Raw genomic sequence first — 12,924 nt, 5'->3', positions numbered from 1 at the left:
TGGAACTCTTCCTCATTGCTGTTGGGAATGCAAAATGGTAGAGCTGTTGTGGAAAACAGTGTGGCAGTTCCTCAAAAAACTAAAAATTGAACTACCATATGACCTAGCAATTTCACTCCTAGGTATATACCCAAAAGACTTGCAGCCAGACACTCAGAGACTTGTATACCAGTGTTCATTGCAGCACTATTCACAATATCCCAAAAAAGGTGGAGACAACCATCCACCAAAAGATGAATGGATAAACAAAATGTGGTGGTGGTTGTTGTTAGGTGCCGTCAACTCAGTTCTAACTAACAGTGACCCTATCTACAACAGAAGAAAACACTGCCTGGTCCCGCACCATCCTCACAATCGTTGTTATGCTTGTGCCCATTGTCGCAGCCACTGTGGCAATCCATCTCGTTGAGGGTCTTCCTCTTTTTCATTGACCTTCTACTTTTCCAAGTATGATGTCTTTCTCCAGGGACTGATCCCCCTGTTAACATGTCCAAAGTATGTAAGACAAAGTGTGAAGTCTTACCATTCTTGATTCTAAGGAGTATCCTGGTTGTACTTCTTCCAAGACAGATTTGCTTGTTATTCTTTGCCAACACCATAATCCAGAAGCGTCAGTTCTTCTTTGGCCTTCCCTATTCATTGCCCAAATTTCACATGCATGTGAGGTGATTGAAAACACCATGGCTTGGGTCAGGTGCACCTTAGTCCTTGAAGTGAAATCTTTTGCAGCAGATTTGCCCAGTCCAATGCGTCAAACTAGGAGGTAGAACAGAAGCACTAAATATGTTATTAGGCCAGCTAACTGGAATGTCCTATGAAACCATGACCCTAAACCTCCAAACCAAGAAACCAAACCCATGAGGTGTTTGGTTGTACATACTCAGCCTCAGTAGCTATTCTTTCTTTTTTGTAAATATGTCTATCACAAAACTTTTGCTGATTCCACTTTTTACAGGTAACAGCTCATTTACAGCAATTACGATACTTGGCCATGCAGCCCTACTCTTAATCAACACAATATTTCCATCACCATTAGCCCCTCTTCCCCCATCTCTCCCACCTCTGGTAACCACTAATAAACTTTGATCTTTATACATTTGCCTTTAGGTTATACAGTATTTGTCCTTTTGTGATTGGCTTATTTCACTCAACACAGTGTCTTCCAGCTCTATCCATATTGCAGCATGTATCAAGACTTCATTTCTTCTACAGGCAGAGTAGTGTTCTATGGTATGTATGTACCACATTTTGTTTATCCATTCATCTGTTTATGGGCATTTAGGTTGTTTCCACCTTTTGGCTATTGTGAACAGTGCTACAGTAAACATTGGTGTACAAGTCTCTGTTTGAGTGTCTGCTTTCAAGTCTTTTGGGTATAAGCCTATGAGTAGAATTCCTGGGTCAGGTATGTATCAGGGTTGTATCCTTTCACCAGATTTATTCAATCTGTATGGTGAGCAAATAATCTGAGAAGCTGGACTGTATGAAGAACGAGGCATCAGGATTGGAGGAAGCCTCATGAGCTACCTGTGATATGCAGATGATACAACCTTGCTTGATGAAAGTGAAGAGGACTTGAAGCACTTACTGATGAAGATCCATGACTACAGCCTTCAGTATGGATTGCACCTCAACATAAAGAAAACAAAAATCCTCACAACTGGACCAATAAGCAACATCATGATCAATGCAGAAAAGATTGAAGTTCTCAAAGATTTTGCTTTACTTGATCCACAATCAACACCCATGAAAGCAGCAGTCAAGAAATCAAATGATATATTGCATTTGGCAAATCTGCTGCAAAAGACCTTTTTAAAGTGTTCAAAAGCAAAGATGTCCCGTTAAGGACTAAGGTATACCTGACCCAAGCCATGGAGTTTCCAATTGCCTTATTTGCATGTGAAAGCTGGAAAATGAATAAGGAAAAACAAAAAAGAATTGATGCCTTTGAATTATGGTGTAGGCCAACAACACTGAATATACCATGGACTGCCAAAAGAATGAACATATCTGTCTTGGAAGAAGTACAACCAGAGTACTCCTTAGAAGCAAGCATGGTGACACTTCCTCTCACATACTTTGGACATGTTATCAGGAGGGCCCAGTCCCCTGAGAAGGACATCATGCTTGGTAAAGTAGAGGGTCAGCAAAAAAGAGGAAAACCCTCAATGAGATGGATTGACACAGTGGCTGCAATGAAGGACTCAAGAATAACAATGATTTTGAGGATGGCACTGGACTGGGCAGTGTTTTGTTCTGTTGTACATAGGGTCACTATGAGTCAGAACTGACTCAACGGCACCTAACAACATCAACAACAAGCATTTCCCCTTTGAGAATCCGTTGTTATTGTTTACTGTTTGATTTCTATAACTATAATAATGGCTTTCACTTTGCCAACACTATGTAGGTAGAATGGTTGATGCTAGTGGTTGCATGTGCCTCATTCCTAGCAGTCTTATAGCTGCCTGGAAGTTTCAGGCATAGCCTGTCTGCCTGTGCAGTGTAGATAGACAGACACGTACATTCACAAGGTTGCAGTTAGGTCCACTTTGATTGGAATGTGTCATTCTTATGATAAGGTTGCTGGTTTTCTGGCAGTGAGGGAGAGACAGGGGAAGGGAAACTAAGGTTATTCAAACATCACATGATCATCTCAATCGATGCAGAAAAGACATTTGATAAAGCGCAACACCCATTCCAGATAAAAACTCTCAATAAAATAGGAATAGAAGGGAACTTACTTAATGTAGTAAAGGGCATCTATACAAAACCAACAGCCAAGATCATTATCAATGGAGAGAGGCTGAAAACATTCTCCCTGGGAACAGGAACAAGACAAGGATACCCTTTATCACCACTCCTCTGTAACCTTGTGCTTCAAGTCCTAGCTAGAGCAATAAGGCAAGAAAAAGAAACAAAGGGGATCCAAATTGATAAGAAAGAAGTAAAATTATCCCTATTCACAGATGATATTCTATACACAGAGAACCCAAAGGCTCCACAAGAAAGCTACTGAAAATAATAGAAAGATTCAATAGAGTAGCAGGATACAAGATAAATATACAAAAATCAGTTGGATTCTTATACACCAGTAAAGAGAAAGATGAAAAGGAAATTAGGAAAACAATACCATTTATAATAGCCCCTAAAAAAAATAAAATATTTAGGAATAAATCTAGGGACACAAAAGACCTGTAAAGTGAAAACTACAGACTACTACTGCAAGAAACCAAGACAGACCAAAACATAGCATGCTCACGGATAGGTAGACTCAACATTGTGAAAATTTCAGTTCTAGCCAAAGCAATCTACAAATACAATGCAATCCTGATCCAAATACCAACAGCATTCTTTAAAGAGACAGAAAAACAAATCATTAACTTTATATGGAAAGGAAAGAGGCCCGGAATAAGTAAAGCATTATTGAAGAAGAAGAACAAAGTAGGAGGTCTCACACTACCTGACCTCAGAACTTACTATACAGCTCCACTAGCCAAAACAGCCTGATACTCAAAAAACAAAACATGAGAAAAAAATTGAGACTCAGCAGAAACAAAATCAACAACAACGAATAAGAGGAAAAGACAATATATAAAGATAAACTACTCAGCACAAAAAATAAAGTGGGAAAAAGAAACTGCCAACAACAAATAAAAAAAGATATCAAAATGACAGCACTAAATGCATGCCTATCCATAATTACACTGAATGTAAATGGACTAAATGCACCAATAAAGAGACAGAGATTGGCAGAATGGATTAAAAAACAAGATCCGTCTATATGCTGCCTACAAGAGACACACCTTAGACTTAGAGACACAAACAAACTAAAACTCAAAGAATGGAAAAAAATATATCAAGCAAACAACAATCAAAAAAGAGAAGGAGTGGCAATATTAATTTCTGACAAAATAGGCTTCGAAGTTAAATCCATCAGAAAGGATAAGGAAGGGCACTATATAATGATTAAAGGCACAATACACCAAGAAGATATAACCATATAAAATATTTATGCACCCAATGACAGGGCTGCAGGATACATAAAACACACTCTATCAGCATTGAAAAGTGAGATAGACAACTCTACAATAATAGTAGGAGACTTCAACACACCACTTTTGGTGAAGGACAGAACATCCAAAAAGAAGCTCAGTAAAGACACGGAAGATCTAAATGCCACAATAAACCAACTTGACCTCATACACGTATGAAGAACACCCAACAGTAGCCAAGTATACTTTATTTTCTAGTGCACATGGGACATTCTCTAGAATAGACCACATATTAGGTCATAAAGCAAACCTTAGCAGAATCCAAAACATTGAAATATTGCAAAGCATCTTCTCTGACCCTAGGGACATAAAAGTAGAAATCAATAACAGAAAAAGCAGAGAAAAGAAATCAAACACCTGGAAACTGAACAATACCCTGCTCAAAAACTACTGGGTTATAGAAGACATTAAGAATGGAATAAAGAAATTCACAGAATCCAATGAGAATGAAAATATTTCCTATCGGAACCTTTGGGACACAGCGAAAGCAGTGCTCAGAGGTCAATTTATAGCAATAAATGCACACATCCAAAAAGAAGAAAGGACCAAAATCAAAGAATTATCCCCACAACTTGAACAAATAGAAAGAGAGCAACAAAAGAAACCCTCAGGCATCAAAAGAAAGCAAATAATAAAAATCGGAGCAGAATTAAATGACATAGAGAACAGAACAACAATTGAAAGAGTTAACAAAACCAAACCTGGTTCTTTGAAAAAGTCAACAAAATTGATAAACCATTGGCCAAACTGACAAAAGAAAAACAGGAGAGGAAGCAAATAACCCGAATAAGAGATGAGATGGACAATATTACAACAGACCCAACTGAAATTAAAAGAATCATATCAGATTACTATGAAAAATTGTACTCAAATTTGAAAACCTAGAAGAAAGGATGAATTCCTAGAAACACACCACCTACATAAACTAACAAAAAGAAGAGATTGAACAGGTAATCAAGAAACGCCCAACAACAACAGAAAAAAAGCCCTGGCCTGGATGGCTTCACTGCAGAGTTCTACGAAACGTTCAGAGAAGAGTTAACACCACTACTACTAAAGGTATTTCAGAGCATAGAAAAGGACGGAATACTCCAAACTCATTCTATAAAGCCAGCATATCCCTGATTCCAAGACCAGATAAAGACACCACAAAAAAAGAAAATTACAGACCTATATTCCTCATGAATTTAGATGCAAAAATCCTCAACAAAATTCTAGCCAATACAGTTCAACAACATATCAAAAAAATAATTCACCATGACCAAGTGCATACCAGGTACGCAGGGATGGTTTAACATTAGAAAAACAATGTTATCCATCAAATAAATAAAACAAAAGACAAGAACCACATGATCTTATAAATTGATGCAGAAAAGGCATTTGACAAAGTTCAACACTCATTCATGATAAAAACTCTCAGCAAAATAGGAGTAGAAGGAAAATTCCTCAACATAATAAAGGCCATTTATACCAAGCCAAGAGCCAACATCATCCTAAATGGAGAGACTCTGAAAGCATTCCCTTGAGATCCGAACCAGACATGGATGCCCTTTATCACCACTCGTATTCAACATTGTGCTGGAGGTCCTAGCCAGAGCAATTAGGCTAGATAAAGAAATACAGGGCATTCAGACTGGCAATGAAGAAGTAAAAGTATCTCCATTTGCAGATGACATGATCTTATACACAGAAAACCCTAAGGAATCCTCAAGAAAACTACTGGAACAAATAGATGATTTCAGCAAAGTATCAAGATTCAAGATAAGCATACAAAAATCAATTGGATTCCTCTACACCAACAAAAAGAACATTGAAGAGGAAATCGCCAAATCAATACTATTTACAGTAGCCCCCAAGAACATAAAATCTTTAGGAATAAATCTAACCAGAGATTTAAAAGACCTATACAACGAAAACTACAAGAAACCAAAAGAGACCTACATAAGTGGAAAAACATACCTTGCTCATGGATAGGAAGACTCAACATTGTGAAAATGTCTATTCTATCCAAATCGATCTATAGATACAATGCAATCCTGATCCACATTCCGTGACATTTTTTAATGAGATGGAGAAACAAATCACCAACTTCATATGGAAAAGGAAGAGGCCCCAGATAAGTAAAGCATTACTGAAGAAGAAGAACAAAGTGGGAGGCCTCACTCTACCTGATTTTAGAACCTAATATATCGCCACAGTAGTCAGAGCAGCCTGGTACTGGTACAACAACAGATACATGGACCAATGGAACAGAATTGAGAATCCAGACATATATTTACCCACCTATGAGCAGCTGATATTTAACAAAGGCCCAAAGTCAGTTAAATGGGGAAGAGACAATCTCTTTAACAAATGTTGCTGGCATATCTGGATATTCATCTGCAAAAAAATGAAACAAGACCCATGCCTCACTCCATGCACAAAAATGAGCTCAAAATGGATCAAAGACCTAAATATAAAACATAAAATGATAAAGATTATGGAAGAAAAAATAGAGGCAACGTTAGGAGCCCTAATACACGGCATAAAGAGTATTCAAAATATTACTAACAATGCAAAAGAAAAACTAGATAACTGGGTGCTCCTAAAAATCAAACACCTATGCTCATCCAAAGACTTTACCAGAAGAGTAAAAAGACTACCTACAGACTGGGAAAAAGATTTTAGCTATGACATTTCCAATCAGCGCCTAATCTCTAAAATCTACATGATACTCCAAAAACTCAACTACAAAAAGACAAGTAACCCAATTAAAAGATGGGCAAAAGATATGAAGAGACATTTCACTAAAGAAGACTTTCAGGTAGCTAACAGATACATGAGGAAATGCTCACGATCATTAGCCATTAGAGAAATGCAAATCAAAACTACAATGAGATTTCATCTCACTCCAACAAGACTGGCATTAATCCAAAAAACACAAAACAATAAATGTTGGAGAGGCTGTGGAGGGACTGGAACACTTTTACACTGCTGGTGGGAATGTAAAATGGTGCAACCACTTTGGAAATCGATTTGGCGCTTCCTTAAAAAGCTAGAAATAGAACTACCATACGATTCAGCAATCCCACTCCTTGGAATATATCCTAGAGACATAAGAGCCTTTACACAAACAGATATATGCACGCCCATGTTTATTGCAGCACTGTTTGCAATAGCAAAAAGATGGAAGCAACCAAGTTGCCCATCAACAGATGAATGGATAAATAAATTATGGTGTATTCACACAATGGAATAGTACACATTGATAAAGAACAGTGATGAATCTGTGAAACATTTCATAACATGGAGGAACCTGGAAGGCATTATGCTGAGTGAAATTAGTCAGTTGCAGAAGGACAAATATTGTACGAGACCACTATTATAAGAACCCGAAAAATAGTTTAAACGGAGAAGAAAATATTCTTTGATGGTTACAAGAGTGGGGAGGGCGGGAGGAAGGGAGAAGGTTTTTCACTAATTAGATAGTAGATAAGAACTATTTTAGGTGAAAGAAAAGACAACACACAATACAGGAGAGGTCAGCTCAACTGGACTAAACAAAAGCAAAGAAGTTTCCTGAATAAACCGAACGCTTCAAAGGCCAGCGTAGCAGGGGTGGGGGTTTGGGGACCATGGTTTCAGGGGACATCTAAGTCAATTGGCATAATAAAATCTATTAGGAAAATATTCTGCATCCCACTTTGGAGAGTGGCGTTTGGGGTCTTAAACGCTAGCAAGCAGCCATCTAAGATGCAGCAATTGGTCTCAACCCACCTGGATCAAAGGAGAATGAAGAACACCAAAGACCAAGGTAATTATGAGCCCAAGAGATAGAAGGGGCCACATAAACCAGAGACGATATTAGCTTGAGACCAGAAGAGCTAGATGGTGCTCGGCTACAACTGATGACTGTCCTGACAGGGAACACAACAGAGAACCCCTGCGGGAGCAGGAGAGCAGTGGGATGCAGACCCCAAATTCTCATAAAAAGACCAGACTTAATGGTCTGACTGAGACTAGAAAGACCCTGGAGGTCATGGTTTCCAGACCTTCTCTTAGCCCAAGACAACAACCATTTGCAGGGCCGACTCTTCAGACAGGGATTGGACTGTACTATGGGGTAGAAAATGATACTGGTAAACAGTGAGCTTCTTGGATCAAGTAAACACATGAGACTATGTGGGCAGCTCCTGTCTGGAGAAGAGATGAGAGGGCAGAGGGGGTCAGAAGCTGGCCAAACGGACATGAAAAGAGAGAGTGGAGAGAGGGAGTGTGCTGTCTCATTGCGGGGAGAGAAACTAGGAGTATATAGCAAGGTGTATATAAATTTTTGTATGAGAGACTGACGATTTGTAAACTTTCACTTAAAGCACAATAAAAATTAGAAAAAAAAAAAAAAAGCCTGATACTGATACAACGAGGGACACATTGACCAATGGCACAGAATCAACAACACAGATGTAAATTCATCCACCTACCGTCACCTGATCTTCGACAAAGGCCCAAAGCCCATTAAATGGAGAAAAGACAGTCTTTTTAACAAATGGTGGTGGCAGAACTGGATATCCATCTGTAAAAAAATGAGGCAGGACCTACACCTCACACCATACACAAAAACTAATTCAAAATGGATCAATGACATAAATATAAAACCAAAAACTATGAAGATCATGCAAGAAAAAATACAGTCATCATTAGAGGCTCTAACACATGGCATAAATAGGATATAAACCGTAACTATCAATACACAAACACCAGAAGATAACCTAGATAACTGGAATCTTCTAAAAATTAAACACTTATGCTTATAAAAAGACTTCACCAAAAGAGTAGAAAAGAGAACCTACAGACTGGGAAAAAATTCCTGGCTATGACATATCCAACAAAGATCTAATCTCTAAAATCTATAGGAAAACCCAATACCTCTACAACAAAAATACAAATAATCCATTTAAAAAATGGGCAAAGGGTATGAACGGACACTTCACTAAAGAAGACATTCAGGGGGTTAACAGGCACAGAAGGAAATGCTTGGAATCACTAGCCATGAGAGAAATGCAAATCAAAACTATAACGGGACACCATCTTATCCCCAACATTATTGACATGAACTAAAAAAAAAACAGGAAATAACAAATGCTGGAGAAGCTGCAGAGAGATTGGAACTCTTACACACTGCTGGTGGGAATGCAAAATTGTACCATGGAAAAACGATACGGCATTTCCTTAAAAAGCTAGAAATAGAAATCCCACAGGATCCAGCAATCCCACCCCTAGAAATATATCCTAGAGAAACAAGAGCTGTCACACGAATAGGCACACGCACACCCATGTTCATTGCAGCGTTGTTCATAACAGCAATAAGATGGAAACAACCTAGAAACTCATCAACGGATGAATAGATAAACTGAGGCACACACACACAATGGAATACTACTCAATAATAAAGAACAATGATGAATCTGCAAAACATCTCACAACAGGGATGAATCTGGAGGGCATTATGATGAGTGAAATAAGTCAATCACAAAGGGGCAAATACTGTATGAGGCCACTACTATTAAAACTCATGAAAAAGTTTATACACAGAAAGAAACAATCTTTGATGATTACAAGGGAGTGGAGAGGTGAGGTTGGAAAAACACCGAATAGATAATAGATAAGTGGTACTTTGGTGAAGGGTAAGACAGTACACAATACTGGGGAAGCCAGCACAATTTGACCAAGGCAAGGTCATGGAAGCTTCATAGACACATCCAAACTCCCTGAGGGATCACGTTACTGGGCTGAGGGCTGGGGACCATGGTCTTGGGAGGCATCTAACTCAATTGGCATAACATAGTTTATAAGGAAAATGGTCTACGTTCTACTTTGGTGAGTAGCGTCTGGGGTCTTAAAAGCTCCTGAGCGGCCATCTAAGATACTCTACTGGTCCCACCCCATCTGGAGCAAGGGAGAATGAAGAAAATCAAAGACACAAGGGAAAGATTAGTCCAAAGGACTAATGGACCACAACTACCATAGCCTGCAACAGACTGAGTCCAGAACAACTAGATGGTGCCCAGCTACCACCACTGACTGCTCTGACAGGGATCACAATAGGGGGTCCCAGACAAAGCTGGAGAAAAATGTAGTACAAAATTCAACTGGTCTGATGGAGACTGGAGAAACCCTGAGAGTATGGCCCCGGGCCCCTTTTTAACTCAGTACTGAAGTCACTCCTGAGGTTCACCCTTCAGCCAAAGATTAGACAGGCCTATAAAACTAACAAGAATACATGTAGCTCAACCAGGCTTATGAAAATAAATGAGCCCACCAGCCCAGGGGCAAAGACAAGAAGTTAGGAGGAGACAGGAAAACTGGATGAATGGAAATGGGGAATCCAGGGTCAAGAAGGGGATAGCGTTGACACGATACAGGGTTGGCAACCAATGTCACAAAGAATATGTGTATTAATTGTTTAATGAGAAACTAATGTGCTCTGTAAACCTTCACCTAAAGCACAATAAAAAAAAATAAAGTTATTCAAACAGAGTAAGTCATCACATCTTAGTTCATTGAAGTAAGCCCTGCTCTTTTGTAGAATATAAAAGGCTGGGAGGAATTTCTTTAACAAAACGTTTAGGTAAAATTCAACTCTATCAGCCATTCCTCAAAAAGCTAAACATGGAGTTGCTCTAAAAAAAAAAAATTGCTCTATGTCCCAGCAATTCCAGTGCATACCCCGGAAAACGGGGACTCGAGTGAATACGTGTGCGCCGATGTTCACGGCAGCATTATTCACAAGAGCCAAAAGGTGGAGACAATCCAGCTGTCTGTCAACGGATGGATAAGCACAATGTGGTGTAGCCAAAGAACGGAATATGACACAGCCAAATAAAGGACCGAAGTTCTGATGCTGTAACACGGAGGGATCTTGAAAACAGTATTCCACTGAAATAAGCCAGGCCGAAAGGGCAAATATTGAATGATCCCACTTATATGAACTATCTAGACAGGCAAGTGCATAGGGACAGGAAAGAGATTAGCGGTTACCAAGGGCTGGAGGGAGGGAAAAAGGGGATTATTGCTTAATGGGTACGGAGTTTCTTTTCAGGGCAATGAAAAGATTTTGGAAATGGATAGATGTGATGGGTACACACACAAAAAAAAGGTGGTCCCCAAACAAATACTGTATCGGGGGTTTCAGGTTCACTCGCGAGGCTTCAAAGCGTGGCAGTTCCAGCAGTTCTCAAGTGAAACCTTTAAACTGGTCCTGTAGCTAAGGCGGGAGGAGAGAAGAGATACCTTGGGCAGCAACCGGCCATCTCGGCCACGGAGAGGCTGTGAGGGAGACCTTCCTTCCCGTGCTGGGCTGTTACACCATCATTCGGCATGTTCTGAGCTGTGGGTTAGCTATCGTCAACCTTGTGAGCCTGAGGCTGCCTGTACTGACACTTCTTAAAAAAAAAACAAACATTGCCACCGAGTCAATTTCGACTCATAGCAACCCTATAGGACAGAGCAGAACTGCCCCATAGAGTTTCCAAGGAGTGCCTGGTGGATTCGAACTGCTGGCCTTTTGGTGAGCAGCCGTAGCAGTTAGCCACTCTACCTCCAGGGATTGCTGGTCTTTCGTCAGCCTGGCCTAATGGACACACGTCGGAGCCAGCCTGACAAGTGGAGCCCAGACGTGTTTGTATGGTAGCACTGTACCAGAGTGAGAGTACCGTGGCCCCCCCCACACACGTGCGCGCACACACACACACGCACGCACTCACTCCGTCATCGCTGACTATACCGGTTTCTGTTGAGCCGACCCATGTGTGTCAGAGTAGAACTGCGCTCCGCAGGGTTCTCAACGGCTGCTTTTACAGAAGGGGATCACCAGGCCTTTCTTCCAAGGCACCTCCGGGTAGACTCGAACCTTCAACCTTTCGATTAGCAGCAGCCGAGCGCCTTAATCTCACTCATGCATACGTTCACCGAACACAACTGAGCAACTACTTGACACACTTTGTTCGGCACCAGGGATACGGAGGAAACGCTGATCTTTCTCTGAAGAAGCCAGTCTGGTGGGGGCGAGCAGCCTGGTGGTGAGTACAGTCTGCAAAGTAGCTGCGACAGCTCTGAGCCTCTTACAGTGTTTACTTTGTGTCAGGCGGTGTTCTAAGCTCTTGAATAGGAAACTCGTTTAATGCTTACACAATACTGTGAGGTAATATTGTTATCTCCCTTTCGCGGAGGAGAAAATGTGTCCAAGGTTACACAGTTAGTAACTGGCAGGGCCAAGATTTGAACCGTAACAGTTGGCTTCTGAGGAGTCCCTGGGTGGTGCATATGGTTAACACACTCGGCTGCTAACTGAAAGGTTGAAGGTTCAAAGCTACCTAGAGACACCTCAGAAGAAAGGCCTTGTGATCTACTTTGGAAAAACCAGCCATTGAAAACCCTGTGGAGCACAGTTCTCTGACACACATGGGGTCGCCATGTGTTACTATCACACTATACAGCCTCTCTACCGAACTTTGTGTTAAAACTAATAAAGTCTTCCTGCAGTAAATACGATAACGGTAAACACTGCATTGTGGTGGGCACAGGTCTGCGCAACCGAAGGGGTACGCCCTGGTCTGCTGGCTAGCTGGGGGGCCTTTCCACGAGGAGCCATTCCCTAGCTGAGCCGACAGTGGGTGGGAAGGTCATTATGTGGGAAGCAGAGAGCGGTGAGGGGCGCACTGTGTGCAGCTGGAGGCCGTCTGTTGTGACAGGAGCAGCCTCCTTAACATCACCGGGACGAAGAGCTACCGAGGACCATTTGTTAACAGTTATGTCCCCTTTGCCAATTTCAGGTACAACCCAAATAGTTCTTTACTTAAAAAAAAAAAAGAAATATTATTTCTTGATTTCT

Source organism: Loxodonta africana, chromosome 12, assembly GCF_030014295.1.
Source record: "Loxodonta africana isolate mLoxAfr1 chromosome 12, mLoxAfr1.hap2, whole genome shotgun sequence".
In the NCBI taxonomy this organism is placed as follows: Eukaryota; Metazoa; Chordata; class Mammalia; order Proboscidea; family Elephantidae; genus Loxodonta; species Loxodonta africana.
The sequence above is the reverse complement of the archived record's forward strand: the minus strand, read 5'-3'. Positions refer to the sequence as shown.